The following is a 20419-nucleotide window of genomic DNA, read 5'->3' on the forward strand; positions in this document are numbered from 1 at the left end:
GGAGGAGGAGGAGGAGGAAGAGGAAGAAGAAGAAGAAGAAGAAGAAGAAGAAGAAGAAGAAGAAGAAGAAGAAGAAGAAGAAGAAGAAGAAAAAGAAGAAGGCCCTGCAAATACTCCTTGTCATTATCTAGAAAATACAACTAAATATGACATCGTCCTTCAGTGTTATTCCTCAGGGCTGGCCACTTTGTGTCTTTCACTGAAACTTGGAGCTTGCTGTTTAGACTAGACTCGCTGTCTGGCGGGTCGCCAGGATCCACTCGCCGCCACCTGTCCTGACAGCGAAGCATGTATCACAATCTCTTTGTTTCTGACATGAGCTCTGCCCTTGAACTCAGGTCCTCCGGCTTGCAAAGGCCAGGACTTTCCTTTCCAGCTCCTCTGTTTGTGTTCATCCGTCAGCTAGCTTTGAGGCAGTTTCATTTTGTATCCCAGGCTGGTCTCAAACTGATGTTTCTGCCTCTGCCCCCTGAGTCTGGTATTCACTACAGATATACCAAGCCATACCAAACTTTACTTTCCATTTGCTTTTTTCCCTGCTGAGACAGGGCTGCACCTTCCTCAGGTCTAGTGTGGTTGAAATGCAAGTGTCCCATATTCCTTTGAGTTATCTGTAGGTTTTATCTCATTCCTCAGAAGTTAAGTTTCTTGGGAGCAATTGCTTTATCCCGCCCCCCCCCCGACTCTTCTAGAGCCCAGCAATCTGCCCATGCAGAATTCTCCCATTCTACTATATGCAGAGTGAGTCAGAAAAAAACAGGGTGGAGTTTGAGAGCCCGACTAAATGGTGCTTTTTAACTTTGACTTCAAATGCTACACTTACATGGTCATTTAAATACTGTTCCACTACTTTAATCATTAGCCATTTTCTAATGCCCTTCATCAAAACTGTGGAGTAATGCTACCTCAGCAGAATTGAAGATAACCTGTCTTTATGAGCTATCTGAGCAGTTCTTCAGCAGCAGCAGACACTTAGATAAGACACTTTTTCTATGATTTATAAAAGCCAAGTGTAGCATCCTGAATGAGTTTTGTATACATTTCAATACTTAGTCCAGAGATGCCCTCTTAACTCTTGAAGAGTAAGAAAGTCAGATGCTCATACTAGGATGTTGTGTTAAAAAAATCACCCTTGAAATCAATGTGGTACCTCCTCTTCTTAATGTGGGGGAGACATTCTAGTTCCTAAAGCTTCATATCTGGTAAAACCCATGCTTTACTCTAGGCATAATGCCTGTGCAAGCCAAGAATCTAGACATCTCTGGGTCTGCAGGTGTCCAAATGAAATTTACTACCGAAATAATGCTAATTATCTCAAGTTAAGCATCTCAGAGAGGGCGACTTTGCAAGCTGAGAAAGGCTCATTCAACATCAATTACAATAGGAGATGGATGAACCCCTTAAAGAACACACCCATTTGAACTTAGGATACAGCTCCATGGTCAAATGCTTCCCTCTCATACACAAGGGCCAGGCTTCAATTCCCTGCATTATGAAGAGAAAACAACAACAAAACCAAATCTACCTATTATACAAGTGAAGGCAAACATGGATAAACAAACACTAACTAATCAAGCAGATAAGAGTCCCAACAAGAACCTGAACTCAGTGCAAGTTCTCACTAAACTGAAGTTAGATGCCAGCATCTTCACTGACTACTATCAATGCTCCTGCCAAATCAAGTAAAATCAGATTTGAATTTCAGATCATGTGATTTAAGTTAATTTGGGAACGTTTTACCAGCATAGGCACACAGTATTCTATAAAAATATCTGTGAGAACGCCTTGGAGATGTGAATGAATAAAATACTGATCTAGAATTACATTATGCGATAAGGATTAAAATACTTAATGCAGTAAAAGAAACTTCACAAATGAACTCCTGCAATCCTGTCTTTGCCAAGCACAAACAATTGCATCTTAGAAGCCCATGGCTCTCTAACTTCTACAGAAGAGCGTTGGGAGGAGGTTCCTGAGCAGAAAACATCAAAGTGCTGTGAAATGCAGAAACCCCAAGCAGCCAGCTCAAAGCCAACAAAGAGTTAAATGTCCAGGATTGCTCAGGAATGAATGTTAGTAAGTTTGGCCAAGGAATATCAAGTAGACACCAGGGCTAGAGCAACTGCTAAAGGGATGACCTTTTTGAATCTCATTTGCATAGCAATAAGTTGCCACAAAGCACAGGGGCTGGACCAGCAATGCTGGCTGTCTCTAACCCCGCTTTATTTTGTTGTGACTTTAAGCAAAACTGCTCTCCGGAGTAAATACAAAATTATTCCAGCAGTGGGTCTGGGTAGATGTATGTATAAAGTGAACTGCATACCATTCGCAAAGACCCACTGAGCCGTTCCGTGAACCAGATCAACGGAAAGGAACAGTAACAGGAACTTTGAAGGGTGTTTCCAGGTAAGCTGCCAGCTGATGTATGTTATTTGAGTCAAGGATAATGCACGTGTACTCACAACAGACAAGCCAATATGTCAATAAGACAAGCCAAACTCACTCGCAGCATCTCTGTTGCAGCCTGGGGCTGTTTTCTATCATCATGCAAAAGCTTTCCATCACATTCAGGGTTTGTTTTTGTTTTGTCAACTTCATTCTAAGGACTGTGCTTGCAAGTATTATTATCATTAGATGCTAACAAGGGAGAGGGGAAACTTTCACCCCTGCGATTGAAGAATGCCACTACTTGTCAATACACTGATGAAATCACCACACACAGCGGAGGTAACAAAAGGGATAAGAAATAGCAACATTGTACAGACAGTGACAAATGGCAAAGGCACTCAAGAAAATACTCAAGCTCTGTGTATTCTTTCAAAAAAATAAATAAAGATGTTGCCAAGCTTAAAATGTCAGGAGTTTACTTCTTTCCCAGTTCTATGCATCAAATGCAATGTAAAGCTAAAAGAGAAAAAAATCTGCTTCATAATACTTAGACATGCAACTTACCCTGGCGAGATTAGTTTAGGAAAGAAAAGATTGCAAAGCGGGGAGCTGTCTTCTGTCACTGTATCAAGCAAAGGTCCTCAGGACCCTGTGCCACTTTTCCAAAGGCATAATAGCAACTTTTACGTTAGTGATTTTGATAGGGCCTCAAATTATTCAGCAGACATTATGAGTCTACTTCAGGCAATGAGATTAATATTTCAGTAAGTCCTTTCCTATGAAACAGGAAGCCTTTTAGAAATGACCTTGGACCAGATAAGAGGAGTTCAGAAAAAGCAGGGTCTAAAGCCAGAGGGCAACTGTGCTCAAGATTCTTTTATGCAAATCAGACCCCTAATCAGGCTAATGCAGATTTCTACGCTTTTATTTTCCATCTTTTTATTTACCTTCATCTGAGAAGCCAACAACAACAACAACAAACCCACAAAACCAAAGCAAAGCAAAACAAAACAAAAAGACAAAACAAAAATAAAAAACCAACCAGTCAAACAAAAGAAAGCCAAAACCCAGAGAAAGCAGGCAGATTTCCAGCTTCCCATTTAAAAAATTTACAGCGAACTCTGAGTGAGTCACTGGGAACCTGATGGCTCAGTTTCAGACCAGAACCAGAATGGTTCCAAAGTCAGTCCATCAGGTGGAGAAGATTCTTCAGATGGAGTGGACACCATGTGTATCAGAGCCCCCTTTCCTTCCTACGGCCTTTTGTGCTGTCACATGACTGGAAGGGCAGTCATTTTCAGAAGAGAGCACCTGTATTGTGACTCCCTGCGGGACTCCGTGCGCTTCCAGCTGCCCTGGGTATACACTCAAACTTCAGAAACTTTTTAGGGCTCAAAACAATACCCCAAAGGACAGTGCATGAAAATGAACTTGTACTTGAACGAACTGAAAGAGTCTTGGAAGGGAAGGTCTCTAAATTCCTATTATCTCTCTCTTTCCCCAAGCAGGTCACAGAAATTAGATTCCTCTATCCCAAGGTGGTTATGGAAAGTACATACTTTCTTCCTCAAAGTTGTTTCAAAACTTAACAGTATAACTCCAACTTCCTTACCTTTCCATGTAGGACCTGGCCATAAAGGATTTTTCTGGCCTACATGGAGATAGAAGACCCTCATTTCAGAGCGATCCTGCCACACAAAATAAAGGAACACAGAGTGGGAGAGAAGAATCCAAAGAAATAGGCCTTGCTGGGTGTCCCTGATTCAGTTACCTACCATGAGATCACAAGGTCACAGAGTTGTCCATTCTTAGTCAATGCTGACTTAGGAAGACAGAGGGGGGAAAGAGACAGAAAGGATGAGGGAGCAGGGGAGGGGGAAAGAAAGACGGGAAGAGGGAAGAAGGGAAAAAAGGGAGGGAGAACTTTCTCTGGGTCTTTGGATACTGAAGCCTAGTTTCTCTAGGAATACTGTACCTCTCGTCCAGCTAAGGATCTACTAGAAACCCAGTTGAGAAAATCCAGGTTAGCATCCTGATTCCAGCACTTCTTGAGCCAGGTCATTGCCCACACGTCACTCATCAGCTGATCATAAAAACTACGACTTCTTTTTTTTTTTTTCTCTATGTAGTTTTGAAGCCTGTCCTGGTATTCGCTCTGTCAACCAGGTTGGCAACAAACTCACAGAGATCTGCCTGCCTCTGACTCCCAAGTACTGGGATTTTTTTATTATTATTTATTTATTATTTAAAGATTTCTGTCTCTTCCCTGCCACCGCCTCCCTTCAAAACTACATAGAGAAACCTTGTCTCAAAAAAATAAATAAAATAAAAAACAAAACAAAAACAAAAAAACCCCACCACACTGTAATCATGAAATTCTGAGATTAAATTTATATCCCCCCCCCAAAAAAAAAAACTACGACTTCTCTGCCTTGAAGCTAACTACACATCTTAGCATTAGCACTCAGACTTTGCCCACCTTCTCCCTGTGTGTTTTGGTGTTCCATCTATAAAGCCGAGATAGAATAATATGAACCCAGCCGGGTTTAGGAGATGGACTAGGGAATACACACAGAAGACCCCTACCACTATTAGTTGTTATTGTTGATAAACGCAAGCAGCACTGGAAATGGTACAGAGGCAAAGTCCTAAAGACATGAGTCCCTATACCAATCTTTCATGAACCCCTTTTCCAGTTTCCTAGGAACCAGGAACCAGCTGATGAATTGTTCTGCTCCTCACGATTCTTAGTCACATCCTCCCTTTCTCAAACTGTCTCCTATTAAAGCTGGTGCAGTGAAATTGCTCCTCGGAGTTAGCATCGGACAACACTATTCCTATCTCTACTTCATAGATGAGACATTGAAGGACACAGGGAGAAGGTGGGCAGAGAAGTTCTTCTTCATGATCACCATGACTCCTAGGATCAGAGTAGACTAGCCCTGTGCAGGCTTCCTGGACTCTGATTTCCAGGAGCTACAACAACAGACCTTAAGGTTATTGCTCACCATAGGGTCTCCTCCAGTCGTTCTGATCAGATTACCATCACTGACTCTTTCTAAAGCACCAAAGGTCTTTCTCAAGATGTACTTGAGGCAAGTTAAGATGGAACAGTTTTACTCAAAAGCCTTGGGGATAAAAACGTATTTTGATGAGTTAGAAAAAAGTGTCATTCTGTCTAAACAAAGACTATAAAAATTATCCCCTTTCCTTACAAAGGAAAACACAAACACTCAATTCTCAAAAATATCTCTAGAATAACCATTATCACACTTAGTTACTGTCCACATATGTCCTAAAGCAATGGTTCCGGAAAGACCAAATGCTGCAACTCTTTAATACCATTCCTTATGTTGTGGTGACTCCCCCAACTGTAAAATTATTTTTTTGCTACTTCATAACTGTAATTTTGCTACTGTTACGAATCATAATGTAACTATCTGATATGCAGGCTAACAGATGTTAGCTCTGTTGGGGTCACAACCCACAGGTTGAGAACCACTCGAAAGTGTTAAGGCATTTCAGCACATACTGAGCCTCATTTTAAAGGATGCATGTACAATACGATAGTAATAGAATTTATTGAAATTAGAATCTTATTAAATTTCAAAATTATACTACAAGGTAAGCATTATCCAAAGTCCAGGCTGATGGTGCTCATGGTCCAACTTTTAGCTTTTGCCCAGATTCTGAGAGAATGTTGTAGTTCACTTACTAGAACGGGAGTTTTGTGTGGACCAGAGCTTTAGGATCAAGTCTTGACACTGCCAGATAAAGTGTGTACCCTTAAATTGAGCCCTACCCATACTGCTGTTTTTAGTAATCAATTCTACCTCACCGTTGCCTACTGGCGTTCAGTTCTGATCAGAGACACTAATAATGAGTGTCTCTTATTAGCAAGAACATGAACAATAAAACACTCCAAACCAAACAATAGGGAGGACTTCCGTCAGCAAAGTCATCATGAAGTGGCTTTAGTCTCAGTGGTCACTGAGCCACTGACACAGCCTGCCCACGGCCATAGATTCTCTTTCCAGCTGAGTGGTAACATTGATCACACCATTTAGGCTCAGCGCTCAGACCAGCGCAGCCTGCCCGGAAATCTGCATGGAGGCTAAAGCTCAAATGCCCTTTCGTGGAAAGACCTGGGAATTAACTCTCTGCCTTTTTAATGACTCTCCATTACTTTCCCAGTATTTATAAGGATTTCTTTCTTTCTTTTTTTTGCATAACAAAATCCAACTCTAATCAATACACGCAGTATTTCCCAGCTGATTAGTGTAATTCTTGCTCCAGCAGGATGTTGGCGCTCTGCCAGGCTTACCTAGCACACAATTAAGTAGCTGTAATGCCTGCTGCTGCCCAGCAGGCTTCATGAGTTAATAGGGAAAACTGGGACTGGCGCTTGCCCTATCAGCCCCTGTGTGCTCTCTCTCTCACGCTCATCTGCTTATGGACACGTACAGGGTATGGCTAACAAAACACAGCCTCAGACAACTACACCAACCCCAGAGGCAGAGGCACAGAAGTGTGAAAAGCTTAACTCACCATCTTCTCCTTCCCGTAAATCCTCCCAGAAAGAACAGATCCATCTCTCCACCTACAATCCTGACCCATGCTGGGAGAAAATGCTACACACACAAGACTTGGGAATTTAAAATACCCACATCTACTGTCAGGAACTATGCTCAGTGTTCCTCAAGCCCAATCTCAATAGACACAGTTCATTTAAAAAGAAATTAAGAACACTACATATTTCTCATGCTCCCATGAAGCTGATGTTAAGGAGATTTTGTTAAGCTCAAAGAATGACAAGGTATCTGAAAGACAATTTTTTTTCCAATTACCATTCATTCAAGAACGGTTTTTGAACATTTTGTATAGTATAACATTCCTGAGACACACACCTGTTTGCGTGTTGATATGAATGGCCTGGCCTTCAGATGACACCCATATTGCAGTATAATGTTTAAAAAGTAAAGATCTAAAATATAACAAGCTGTGATTTTTAATGGATCCTCTTATTAACCACCATGTCACTGCTGGATTTATGGACATGGATGAACTTAGAGAACCACAGACACTGTATAGCCATCCTGCAAATCCTGATTCTCTTGCCCACAATGGTCAGAATATGAATTCACAGTGTGTACTGAAGTGCCTTAACCCCTTATGAGGTGGGTGGAGAGTAACTTAGTGTGATAGTAGTTATAGCACAGCATTTACAAGTGTTGCAATGTTTAAATACTAACTAGAAAAGGTCTCCAAAGGTCCTTGTAGTAACATTCTTCATTATGCGTTCTTTGTTTCTTGAAAGAGAGAGAGCTTGCCTCTGAGAGGTATTCCTGTTTCATCTTTTTTGGACATCAAGCTCCAGAAAAACACACTGTGATGTAGATAATTCTTGTATCAGCACTTCCTTGCAGGCAATGCTGCACTTTTAAAAGGTAAGCAATCACAGGCACATGCCTCCAGGGTTGTCTTTATCACATGGAGTGAGAACATTCAGGGAAGTATCATGGTCCTGACTGACCAGTCAACAAGAACTAAGTATATATTTCAAAGGACTTTTCTTTCAGAGACAAAATGTGGACTTCAAACAGATATCCTAAATGGAACAGGATCCTAGCACCTCACAGGGATAAATTTTAATATCTGGCCTTATACATTCAATAGTGAAAGTCAAAATCACTGCCCAGACTGAATATAAATCATCATTCAACTTTAAATATTAAATGTTGGCCAGGTCTAGTACTAATAAGAGTACAGAACCAAACACTGGAGAGATGCCACTGAATCCCAGCAATGCTGCCTCATGCAGAGGGAGAGACACCAGCTTAGCCATGCAGCTGTGGGGGCTGCAGAAAAAAAGCTTTGGAATAATAAAGTTGATGGTGCTAAACCTGAACGATTGACGTTCTCCAAAATTTTGATCTTTCCATGTTGATATAACACTGAGAGTGGAAACTTATGCTCCATGAAATGTTATTCCATGTCTAAAATTAAAAAAAATAAATGTATCCCAAACCTGAAGTAGCTAGCTCTTCAGATCACCCTTTTACAGAGTGTAATGGCGTCTAAGTGCAGAGATGTGAGAACACAGGATGCGAGGAGCAGACACGACCTTCATGAGGGCATGCGGATTAGCCAGTGACCACAAGACTTGGGGGTGGACGTGGGAGATAAGACACAGGCAAGCCCATCTGGAGGGCACAGGAACTTGGGAAGGGACAAAGTGAACAAGAAGCAACTATGAAGGAATAAGACAAAGAAAAGAGCAACTGTTCCAGAAGATCAGTATGGAGTTTCCACAGACTAAGATGGGCATCAGCCTTCCTTAGTGTCTGCACAAGCAACCTGACAAGGCCAGAGATGTAAGCCTGGGGTGGATTATCCTTGACCAACTCTCCAGGTAATCTTAAACTTTAGCATTTTCTCAATATCAAAACCAGGTGTACATTTGCATATTATTTTCTTACTTTTTTTTTTTTTTTTGAGACAAGGTCTCCCCACATAACCATGGCTGACCTTGAACTCTTTTTATAGACCAGTCTGGCCTCACACTCATAGAGATCGATCATCTGCCTCTGCCTAGGATAAAGTGCTGGAACTAATTCTTCCCCAATTGCCCTTTCCTCTGATGCTTTTCCTCAAAGCAGTATAGAGGATAACGGGCAAACTCTTTCCCAATAGCATATATTTGAAGGAATGTGTATTTCCACAATGCACACACTCTTGTTTCTTTTTGAAAAATCTCATGTCCCAACCTAAATTTAAGAAACAGATGGATTATTGAGAGACAAAATATTCTTCACTTAAATAAAAAGTTTTCAAGACTGCCACGTCCACTAACTGAATACATTTAAAGTAAGATTTGCTTTGGGAAAATGTAAATGTATAGTCAACATTTGAAAATGCAGCTATTGCATCAAACAATCTAGACTATCTGCTTTGATTATTATAATAACCACTGATGAGCTCTGAGAAGGAAGAAAATCTCACAAACACTGACATCTCCCCCTCTCTTTCTACTATATAGAAAATTTAGCAAAAATATACAGAGTACAAATTGTACAGAATGTGTGCACTGCTGAACACAATCTGGGGATAATATGATTAACCCAAGTAATCCCATCCACACAGTCTACTCTTTCAAACTGAGAGACAACGATCTAATCACTGGATAATTCAAGGCAATCTCAGAAATACATGTTACCATACTTATCCTGTTCAAATGTTTATATTGCCCAGTTTCCTTACTCAAGTGTAGTTACTCTCTCCTGAAGGGAACTCTAAGGCTTTCCTGTCTCCTTGTACAATTTAAGCAGCTTACAAGCCTGTGTTATTTCAATTCACTCTCTTCCTGAGCGTATTTACACACACACATATGACTTTCCTTTTACCTACTTGACAAATACCATACAGAAGAGAAAGATAAATTTAGAAGAGTCAGTAGCCACATTGTTTAATATGTACAAGGCAAAAAATTATCACCAGAAAATAAACCCACACTAAATACATTTTCCCCAGCAATGGTGCAGTATGAAGGGCCAGCATAGACCCTCAGCTGAGCTAATAGTGTGACATGTTCTTAGTTCAGTTAGACGGTAAATGAGCTGTTATGCTAAAAAAAATTATGGAATTCTAAGATACTTTTAAACTGTTTCTAGGTAGAGGATATCTCTGGGAAGTTCTACTGCAAACTGTTTAAGAATTAGCTGTTCACAGAAAAGTCAATGCAGAGACATAAACTTTTAGACTGGAAGGGGCCTTGATGGCTCTCTCTAAAGCTTTCTCCTTTAGTTGCTAGCATCCCCAGGCTTTCTCTTCACTAACCGCAACATGCTCGAGCATTTGTGATCATCAAATGCAGTGCAAAAAGAAATACACCCTACAAGGATAAAAGAACAAGAATTTTCCAAATTCCTATAGAAGTGGAAAATTCTTCTTGCCAACACTCAGAAATAAAAGGGATTTGGACCTCTAAACGATTGACCAAAAAACATAAAGGACACGGAAAAAATGTAAAGCTTTATATAAATAATAGCACTAAATAAATGTCATATAGAATCTGTCTTTACTAATATGAAATTCTTCCCACAAGTTACCTATGATCTGCCAAAACAAAACTTCTAGGAATGTTCCTGCTTTGCCTTGCACCCCGCTTAGAGGCACTAGAGGTGCCTAGAGCCCTGTGGGTCTTCAAAATGTTGGGGGCCATCTGTGCTTGCTGTGTGGGAGTAGTCATTGAGGTGAAACAGAACATCATGTCCAACTGTCACAAAATTAAAAATAAATAAAGGGGGAGGGGAAGAATGAAGGAGAGAGGGAGGAAAGAGGAAAGGAGAAAGGAGGAGGGAGAGAAGGAAGAAATGAGAGAACACGCTGTGTAAGTCATAAACACGACATGACAAACGGTCAAACTCAAACTGCTGAGAAGATCCAAAGGTAATGATGAGCTTTTCCTGAGTGAAATGGGCCCCAAGAAAGCCTTCCTATCAATAAGCCACAATCCTTGTTCACTAGGCAAACACTGTGTACAGCAACCAAATATGGACAGCAGACTTCAACATTCTTTAATTATATTCAATTCTAGGCATATTTTCCATTTAACTGACTTTCTGAAGTCCTTTTACAGTCTTACCAACTGACGTTAGGTTTCCAGTGGAGATACTGTACACTTCTGAATTCTGCTTTATCTGATGGCTACAATAAACCATTTTTACTTCAAGGATGGGAAAGAATCACACCTTTCTCTCTTGATGAAACCAGTCATACAATAGCATATGGCCCAATTTCATGTGTACATTTCTTAGAAATGAGGTTCTCCTGGGAGAAGAGAGGCTGAAGACACTTTGGTGGCAAGTTGACCTGTGTGAGCTGTATGAATCTCCTGTATCGATTTTCCACATATGAGGTCAGTCATTACCATCCTTCAACTCCCACTGATGGCCAAGCACAGACACCCAGACACACCTAGAAATGGATCTTAGAAGTCCAAAATGTTCCTTATACATTTATACTTTAATAGTCAAGAGAATGTCACCTGCAGTTGCAGTAAATGTTCTAGGTTTCCAAAATGTCCAAGAGGCTTCTACAAAAACAGCTTCATTAGAGATCTAAAGCAAACAAAACCCACAAGAACTTATATTTACAAAAACAAACAATTAAAAAAATCTATCATTTGTACTGTAACTACTCACATTTGCCCTGAATTTGATGCCTGCCATAGGTAGGATTTAAGATGCTCTTAAGTGTTAAGTAGTATTTTGTGATATTTAGTAGGGCTGATAATTCGGAGTACATCTAAAACACGAAGGATCACTTAGCTGCTCCAGAGCTTTCATTTGACCTTGTATGACATTGAAAAAACTACAAGTTTTCTCAAGTCCTTGAAATGTAATTTGGTGACCATCCTTAAGAAATTAATTCTTTATTTAGTTAAGTCTCCATGGTTATGCCTCCCTTATCTATTGTGGGCACTTGTCTCTAGTATAGCAGAAGAATGAAACAGAAAAGGAAATAAAGGTAGATGAGCAGAATCCTATGTACTCCTGCTATAAAAACTTGCAGTAATAGCAGTCATGGAGATCCCCCTCTCATATTCGGGAATCATGATCACATGGCAGATTATTTCCTTTTCTTGGTTTTATTTATGTCTTGTCAGTGAGGTACAGAACACCTTCAGAATTCCCTGTGCCATAGCTAGCTGTTTGTCTATAGCTAAGACACATTCCCAAACCCCAGAGTCCCGTTTGTACTTGGCACTGTGGAGAACCACAAGAGGATAATGGAGAAAGGGTTGTATAAATTCTGGAATCCCTCATAGACTATCAAATACCATTCCAACATCCTCTTTAGCCTGTCCAGTGACTACATTATATGTTTAGGCTTCATTAAGATTAATAAAAGGAGATAAATGGTGGGGAATATGATCAGCTCACTATCACTACATCTAAATGTATGTATATGTACTATATATATGTATATGTATACACACACACACACACACACACACACACACACACATATATGTAATTTGGTGACCATCCTTAAGAAATTAATTCTTTATTTAGTTAAGTCTCCATGGTTATGTGTGTGTGTGTGTGTGTGTGTGTGTGTGTGTGTGTGAAATTGTGAGAGCGAACTCACTAAAAATGAAAACTATACCCCTCCTAAAATTGCATACCATCTCATGTTCACTCACCATTCTATTCGAGGCACTGTTCATTGTCACTCATTTTTTCCAGTTAATAACTGCAAATATGTTTTGATTACAGGGCAGATGCACGCCTGTCTCTCACTTTACCAATGAAACAGTGAGTATTCAAAGCAATGAAGGTTGCTTTTAATGGTCAGTATGGTAGGATCTGGAACACCTAGGAGCAAGCCTCAGTGAGGGATTGGTTAGATTTGGGTGGACATGCCTCTGAGGGATTTCCTTAATTGGACTAAGTGAGATGGGAAGAGCCATACCGAATGTGGGGAGACCATTCCATGGTCTGGGCAGTAGACTGAGTGAGGAGAGAGGCAGCTGAGCACAAGCATTTGTTGGTCTCTGCTTGTTGACTATGGATACAATGTGACCAATTGTTCCTAGCTCCTGCCACTGTAATGAGCAGGCCTATTACCTGGAACTGTGAACCTGGTAAATAGTTTCTCCCCTAAATTGCTTTGGTCAGATTGTTTTTATTGTTGCAACAGGAAAAGAAAAAAAAGATTCAAAGCAATGGGTGTAGCCCATTTGAATCTTTGAATCTTAAGAATTCTGGTCATGGTGGTACTAGCCTTTAGTCCTAACACTTGGAAGTTAGAAGGAGGAAGACTCTCAGTTTAAAGCCAGCCTGGCTACATATGAATTCCAGGCCATATGGCAGGGTCTTATCTTTTAAAACAAAAGAAAAGGTGTTCAAATGATATAAGCAACGGTGAAAGATTAAGTAGAGATAAATGAAAGTGAACTCAACTTGTAAAAAAAAAAAAGAACAAAATGGCTAATTACCTTAAAATCTGCATGGCCTTGCATAATGAAAAACAGAAACACACCTAGAAGCAAGCATTAGTAAGTTCCTTCATTAAACGTAATCTATGGTTTACCATATTGAATGTTTGAAGGCTGAGAAAGTTAGATTTGAGACCTATCCAGGTCCCCTGTGTAACTTTGTATCGAAGAAGGCATCATCTTCAGAAGGTAATATCTGAGGGACAACAATGCTTGACCCTACCCAGAAATCTTCCAAGGTTTCTATATCACAGAATCAACCCAGTAGGGCTCATAGGGACTCCAGAGACGGAAGTGATAACCATGGAGCCTGCATTCATCTGTGCTAGGTCCTCTGCATATATGCTATGGTTGTTGGCTTGTGTTTTTGTGGGACTGCTAACAGTGGAAATGGGAGTGTCTCTGACTCTTTCACCTGCTCTTGGGATCCTTTTCCTCCTACTCAGTTGCCTCACTCTGCCATGAGACTAGGATTTATGCCTAGTATTATTTTAACTTGCTATTCCGTGTTTGGTTGATATCCTGGAAGGCCTGCTCTTTCTGAAGGGAAAGGGAGGAGCAGCAAATGTGGGAGAGAGGGGAGCTTGTGGGGAGAAGAGTGGAGGGAAGGGAAACTATGGTTGGGATGTATTGTATGAGAGACGGGAGGAGTAGAGGGAGGGGAGGATGTGGTCAAGATGTAATGTATTCAAGAATAATAAACAAAGAAACAAATCAATCTAATCACACCAACAGGAAGACTGAACTTTGATCCTAAGATTGATTATTGTGTTCTGGGGTCCAATCTCTATTTCTTTCATTTTCCATGATCGCCCCAGGAATTTCACTCTCAAATTTCTACTGAATTGGGGGTTGGTGAGAACCCCTAAGTGGAAGAGGTAAAGTTGAATCTAATTTGGGAATTCCACTTCAATCCATATCTCTATAATGGGTAATTTGTTATTTTCCTTATGGAGAAACTAGACAGGAAACATGTCCTAGCCTTTGGGTTTATTAGCCCTCCTCGTTTTGAGACCTAGTTTGGTTTTATGGTTCAGGCTAGCCTAGTAGCCTCGAACTCACTGTGGACTCTAGAATGACCTTGAACTTCTGATCCGCCTGCCTCCAGAACCTGAGTGCTGAGATGATGGCAGGTCCCTTGCTTTTCATTGCCCCTTTCAGTTCTGGTGTTTCTGCACTCAGTAAAGATGGGGCTCATCAATAGCACTTTCGTAATTAAAGAAATCAGTGCTAAAGGAGCAAGTCCACCTCAGCCTAGGACATGAACCTCACACAATGTTCTTACAGCAGGAAAATCCTGCGGGTAACTCGGAGGGAAATACCAGACATACCCCTCTAGTATGCATACCCCTTTCATCCAGCAGTCACCTGGCTCCAACAGAAGCACACCAGACCCAACTCAATAGTAACAAGAAAAAGTTACTAGGTTGCTGGTCTGTGAGGAAACATGAACACACCTTAACAACACAGCCTCTCACAGATCACCCTCTGACTGGAGGGTTATGATTAAAGACCCTATTCTTGATGGTGGTTGCCTATTTCTTTCCATTTGACATAACTCATTATCTAGATTAGAGCAGGCTCTTTCCCAGCATGGGAAGAACGCAGGGATGATACCACAACCTGCCACTGTTCTTGTGTGAGCAGTCAGAAGAACTCCGGCCTCACAAAAAGCCGTGAGCTAGCAAAATACCCACATACCACACAGGTCAATGGGCACCCACCCCTACCACGTCCCGTTTATTGCTACTTGTTTCATTTCTTACTAACTCAGCACAAATGTAATTGCTACTTAACAGACTGACTGGGTTTCAACTATTTAAAAATTCCCAAAATGTCTCTGCCAGAAACCAGAATAAATAAAAATGGAAGGGGGCAAGGGTGGAGGCAAGGCTGCAAAGCCAATCCCTGGTCAACACATCCTGGCTGTGAAAAACCTGCAGTGATGAGAGATCCAGCCAGCTCAGCAGCTGACCAATTTCTGATCTCCCGGCCAGCTGTCTCCCAGGCAGAGTTCTGTGTTGCTCAGATATGAAGACATTAACTGCGGGGACAGTTCTGAGAACTTTCTCCTTCCAGAGCACAGTACATAGAAACCGACTCCAACGTCATTCATTGTACAAGTTCCACAGACAACAAAGGGGACTTTTGATTGAATTGGTTTTAACTCTTTGCTTTAATTCTGATAGACAACTTTTCTCCCTATACAATGTTAAGGAAAAAAAAAATTGAATTCCTCCCCCGCACCAACCGCACTGTATAAAAAGCATGCCAGGAAGCAGAAGTTATTGCGCATTTAAAAAACTCTTTGTCTTTTGTTTCCCTGTTTTCCTTGCGTGTTTTTTTTTAAATTCTCTCCGTGAACTGTCCAATTTTGGCATAAGAAGGAAAAAGGGCAAGGGTTTTAGGTGGAGAGAAGTAGTCAATGACCAGAAATTCCTAGGCGTCCATATCATTTCTATTTCTCAATCTCTTCTCCCTCCTCTCTCCTATCTCCTTCCTTTCTTTCCGGATGAGATTCAATCTCCACATCATATTGAGCCCCTCCCCCACCCTTACCCCGCCCCCGCGCAGGCACTGGTTAACTCAGAGTTGGGTGCCTGCAGCATTCAGGGAGCTATGTTCTCTCCATCCACGCTGTGATGCCGGCCTCTGGGTCCTCAATTTCTAGATGGCAGTTAGCCATTTCCAGCGCCTGAATCAAGGAAGCTTCGCCTGCAGTATGTCTGGCCCGTTTTTGTCTTTCTACATTTATTTTAACTCGACCCGGGCGCAAGCAAATCCTGGCAACAAAGCCGGAGCTCAAAGCCGCCGAGGTGGACTAGCGGCCAGTTTCCCGCCCCTCCTCCCACCACCCAAACTCGTCTTTGAAAAGACAAGCATCGGGCCAGAAAAATAAATGTGCCTGTGGAAAGGAGCATAAAAGACTGGGACGCTAGTGTCCATGAGTGCTGTGAGCTTTGCAGTTTTCTCCTATATACCTTTTAAACATCAAGGCCTAAAAGCTAGGAAACCACTCCGGGTTGCTGTGCGGGAGCTGACCCTGGTGGGCGCAAGGCTCCCGCCCTGCGCCCTCTCCCATCTGACTGAGTCGGGGAGAGCGGGTGCTTAGCGCGATTTGTCTGACACTTGTAAATGGAAGTGGGATCCAACTTGGAAGCAAACACGCCTGAGTCTGGGGGCGGGGAGGAGGGGAAACCAGAGAAAGACTCGCCCATTCTTCGCCTGGTCCAGTGTTTCTCCCTCAAGCCGCTGTATACCGGGTTCGGGAATACCCCAAGCAAGATCCAGGTTCCGAGCGCACGCGGCGGCTAAGTGGGGCTCTCCTAGGAAGGCTGGGAACACTAGCTGACCTCACTCCAGGATGCCAGCGCTTCTTGCTTCCAGGAGACTCCTAGCCTCTACGGCCACCTCACTGTCTACAGCCTATCCCTACCTTCACGTCCATTTGTGGACAGCCCCATGGCCGGGCTTGCTCGTTATTGTATTTCAAGGTGGGTGACACAACCAGCACGCACACCCAAGAGCGCCCCCTTTCCTCTGGTAGCAGGAGCCAGGAGATGAGCCTTAGCGCGCCCGGGAACACCCGGCATTCTGCATCCCATCCTCTCTCCAAGCGTACCACAACAAGCAAGAGACGGGCAGAGAAAAGCAACACGAGTTGCTTTCTGCAAAGTCTAATCCTGGTCAGTGCTTAAACATTCCCGAAAACACACGCGACAAAAGTCAGCTGGGGAAAGAAACGGTGAACGTGGTATACTGCTAAAAATACCCTGGCTCGCCACCTCTCGTCAGCCCAGCCCGATGCATTTTAGCTCAGCGACCCCAGCTGGCCAAGTCCTCTTGCTCACCGAGCGCCAAGCGAAATCCATCCAGGACCCCTCTGCCACCTCCAGCCAGCTCCCTAAGATCCCTAACTGCACTCTGGCGAACCTACAGTCCCGCTCAGCACCCTCAGAAGGACTTCGGGCGCGCAACAGTGAGCCTTCAACATGCCCACGCGGAGCCGCAAGGGCCCTTCGGCATCCCTGGGATGGTCAGACTCCGGCTATTCTCTTTTCAAATAGCAAAGCCCGTTCTCCCGCCCGCCAAAATCATGTTTTCTCCCAAAGGATTCGGGTCCATCTCGTCAAAACAACAGGGATCATCTCCTGACTATTCGGCCAAACTGTCGCACCAGTTAAGTCTGCTGCCATTCAGTACCTTTCACCAACCGACAAGACTCAGACGTGGGGAGAGGACCGGCGAACAGTCTGGGCTACCGTACTTGTCCGGTGGAAGTGAAGGCTGGGTTCTCTGCTCCACTCCTAGCCGCCTCTAGCAAGCACCCAACTTGCGCTTCTGCGTCCTGCAAGTGCATCCATTGGCATCTGTGCCTTCCCACTGAATGCTGCAAGCGCCAGCTACCAAGCAGACTGGCCACTTGATCAAATCCACCTGCAGCCAGCCGCCACAGATCAGTGAGGACCCAGAGCAGTGTGCAAGCATGCAGACGCACAAGCCCTCTCTCCTCTTAATCCCAGCCCTAAACTTGACCAACTCCCGTACTTATCTCCTGGCTCCTGACGCAGGGCTGAGCCTCCCTGGGTTCTAGCTAGTGGCGGTAAATGACCACAGCTCCCGGTAGCACCCAGGCAGGAACTTTACAAGGTGAAAAGTTTCCCCCACGTTTTCTGGTGGCTTTAGCTTGCCGAAGGCCCCATCACAGCCTCTCTGTAACCTGGTAGCTGGGGCGGTACTGAGAAAGGTGCGCTCCAGCCGGTGCACCATGCAGCCAAATAAGCACGCTAAAAATCCTCACGCACCCTTGCCACGGCCGGCGATGCTCTCCTGCACCAGACGCTTCCTCCGTGCTCTTCCTTTCCGGCCTTTGGTGTGCTGGCCACCCCGCCGCCACCGCCGCAGTGCTCGCCGCGTGCTCCCGACTGAGGTTGGGGCAGCGAGTGGAGGTGCCCGGCGCTTGGCGCTCAGGACGCCGCCACCGCTGCGGGTTGGCGGGCGGAGGAGGGGAGTCGGAGGAGGATGGCGGCAGGAGGAGGGGGACCGGGAGCGAGGTCCCACCGCTCAGCCCAGATCACAGCGCAGCCTGCCGGGAGGAGCGGTTCTCGCGTCTGCTTTAGGCAGCCTGCACCGCTGCTGCTAGTCTAGGAGCTGCTCCGGGTTCCCCCTCGCTGTCGCCGCCGTACTGCCAAGACCCAGCTTTGCTGTCTCCTCCTCCCTCCCCGCAGAGCTGCGTCCTCGTGGGGGGACGACCAGTGATCTCCCAGCTCCACGCGCAGACGAGGGGCGCGGGTGGGGGCCGGGGAGACGCGGCGGCCCACAGCAGGATGCTCTGGGCGCCTCTCCTGGAAGCTGGACTAATTTTAGAGCCGAGGCTTCCTCCACCCCTCGCTGGGCTGAAAGAAAGCACCAAAGTGCGGTGCAGAGGCAGTAGCCGGGAGAGCTCCCTGCCGTTTTGAGAGCGTGCGCGCACGCACCACATTCAATCTCCCTGGCGCTGCATCCCGCTGCCTAGAGTGCACTAGACTTCTCCGGAACAGATGAGGAAACGAAGTCACGATGAGGCCAACATGGTTCACCCAAGCTCCTCAGGCTAGTTGAAAACGCAGTGGGTTAAACTATCAAACATTATACCTCCTGCTGCCAACACTGGACTATCTATCATTGCTTTCCCACGTATTTCAGATCCCCGGGATCACTTTTGTGTGGGAAGGAATCCGACTAAAGAGTAACATGACTCAACACCCCCACCCCATCTGAAACAATGTGGGATGGGCAGGCATTCAGGATGGGGAAGAGTGAGTGATCTCTGGGGAGCTAGGTGATTTGCAACGCCAACTGGAAGCTCTTTAGTTCCTCTAACTTCTGTGTCATCCTCATGAGTCCAAGGATTTCTGACAAATGTCAACCCTCCCCCATCACACTCTCCCCTGCTGCAGTTGAGCTAGCCCTTCAGCCCTTGCTCCAGGCCTGAGAGCTTTGAAACAGTCCGGCCTAACTACACCTATCTGGGCCTGCGCCCCCGCCTGAGCCCCGCCCCTATTTGCCTGAAGCAGGTGCTCACCCCAAGGAGGTGCTTGGAATGCCTTCTCCCAGGCAGCTTCTCCAGGACACTGACACCTACAGCGGTGCCCCAGGTCGGCAGATTTGCTGTGCAGAGAAAATCGCTTTTTTTATTTTGACCCCTGCTTTTCTCTTTGGGGAGCCGTGTCTGTGGCAACTAAAAGTCTTTGTCCTCAGTCGTGCCCTTTGAAGCGCTAATAGAATTTATTTTCCTGGTCTTCAGCTCCCAAGCCTGGGGCTGGCCTTCGTGTTCTAAAAAGCCCTCCACTCTTAGTAGGTGGGACGTTCCCCCTGAAAGCCTTCTGCAGCCTTCTGCACTGCCATGACTGCCCCATAAAGCACTCTGCATGCTCGGTTCGCTTGCCTTGAGCGGTTAATGGAAATACTAAGGAATACTGACAGCTCCTCGTACATCAACTAATTCCAGGCCAGAAGCATGATGGTGTCCAGGGCTTCACCGTGACACAGGCCAGAAGAAAACTAACCTGCTCTCTGAAAAGTTGTCATTTGCATAATTTAATTCTGATTTTATTTTTTATTCAGGCACGTTCCTAGGCATTGAAAGTTTATTGTCATATAAATATACTCCCGATATGGTGTATTCCTTTTGACTAACCCAAGGCAGCTACCATTGCATCAAAGGTTTTAATGAATCAAGCATTTCTCATTCGGGTGCTTCTGTTGAAGGGATGAGGAGGAGAGCTACGGCCTGAAGCCAGCACTTTGGGCAGAGTCAGCTGGTGGCTGGTTGGCTCCTGGGATGCTCAGGGAAGTGATGTTGGCAGCAGGATAGGCCATCTTCCACCTCCTTCCTGGGAAGCTGGCCAGGTAACCGGAGGAACACGGATGCTCTGGGAGTCCAGCTCTCTCATGCCTCAGAGGCACTTTGCCTATAAGCGCAGAAATCTAACTCTCTGCCTCCTACCCTCAGGCAGTGTGTAGGTAGTAAACCATCTCTACTCCGAG

General features: G+C 44.3%; 1 protein-coding gene across 5 annotated transcripts in view; it reads right to left on the reverse strand.

The window, feature by feature from the left end:
• Fat3 (FAT atypical cadherin 3) overlaps positions 1-20002 on the reverse strand; it is a 593378-nt gene extending 573376 nt beyond the window's left edge. For all 5 annotated transcript variants that reach the window (XM_026779396.1, XM_026779394.1, XM_026779395.1 and 2 more), the window contains exon 1: positions 18196-20002. The gene's annotated coding sequence lies outside the window, so the exon portion shown is untranslated. The remainder of the gene's footprint in view (positions 1-18195) is intronic.
• Positions 20003-20419: the final 417 nt, after the last annotated feature.

The sequence above is a fragment of the Microtus ochrogaster genome, chromosome 5 (genome assembly GCF_000317375.1).
Source record: "Microtus ochrogaster isolate Prairie Vole_2 chromosome 5, MicOch1.0, whole genome shotgun sequence".
NCBI lineage: Eukaryota > Metazoa > Chordata > Mammalia > Rodentia > Cricetidae > Microtus > Microtus ochrogaster.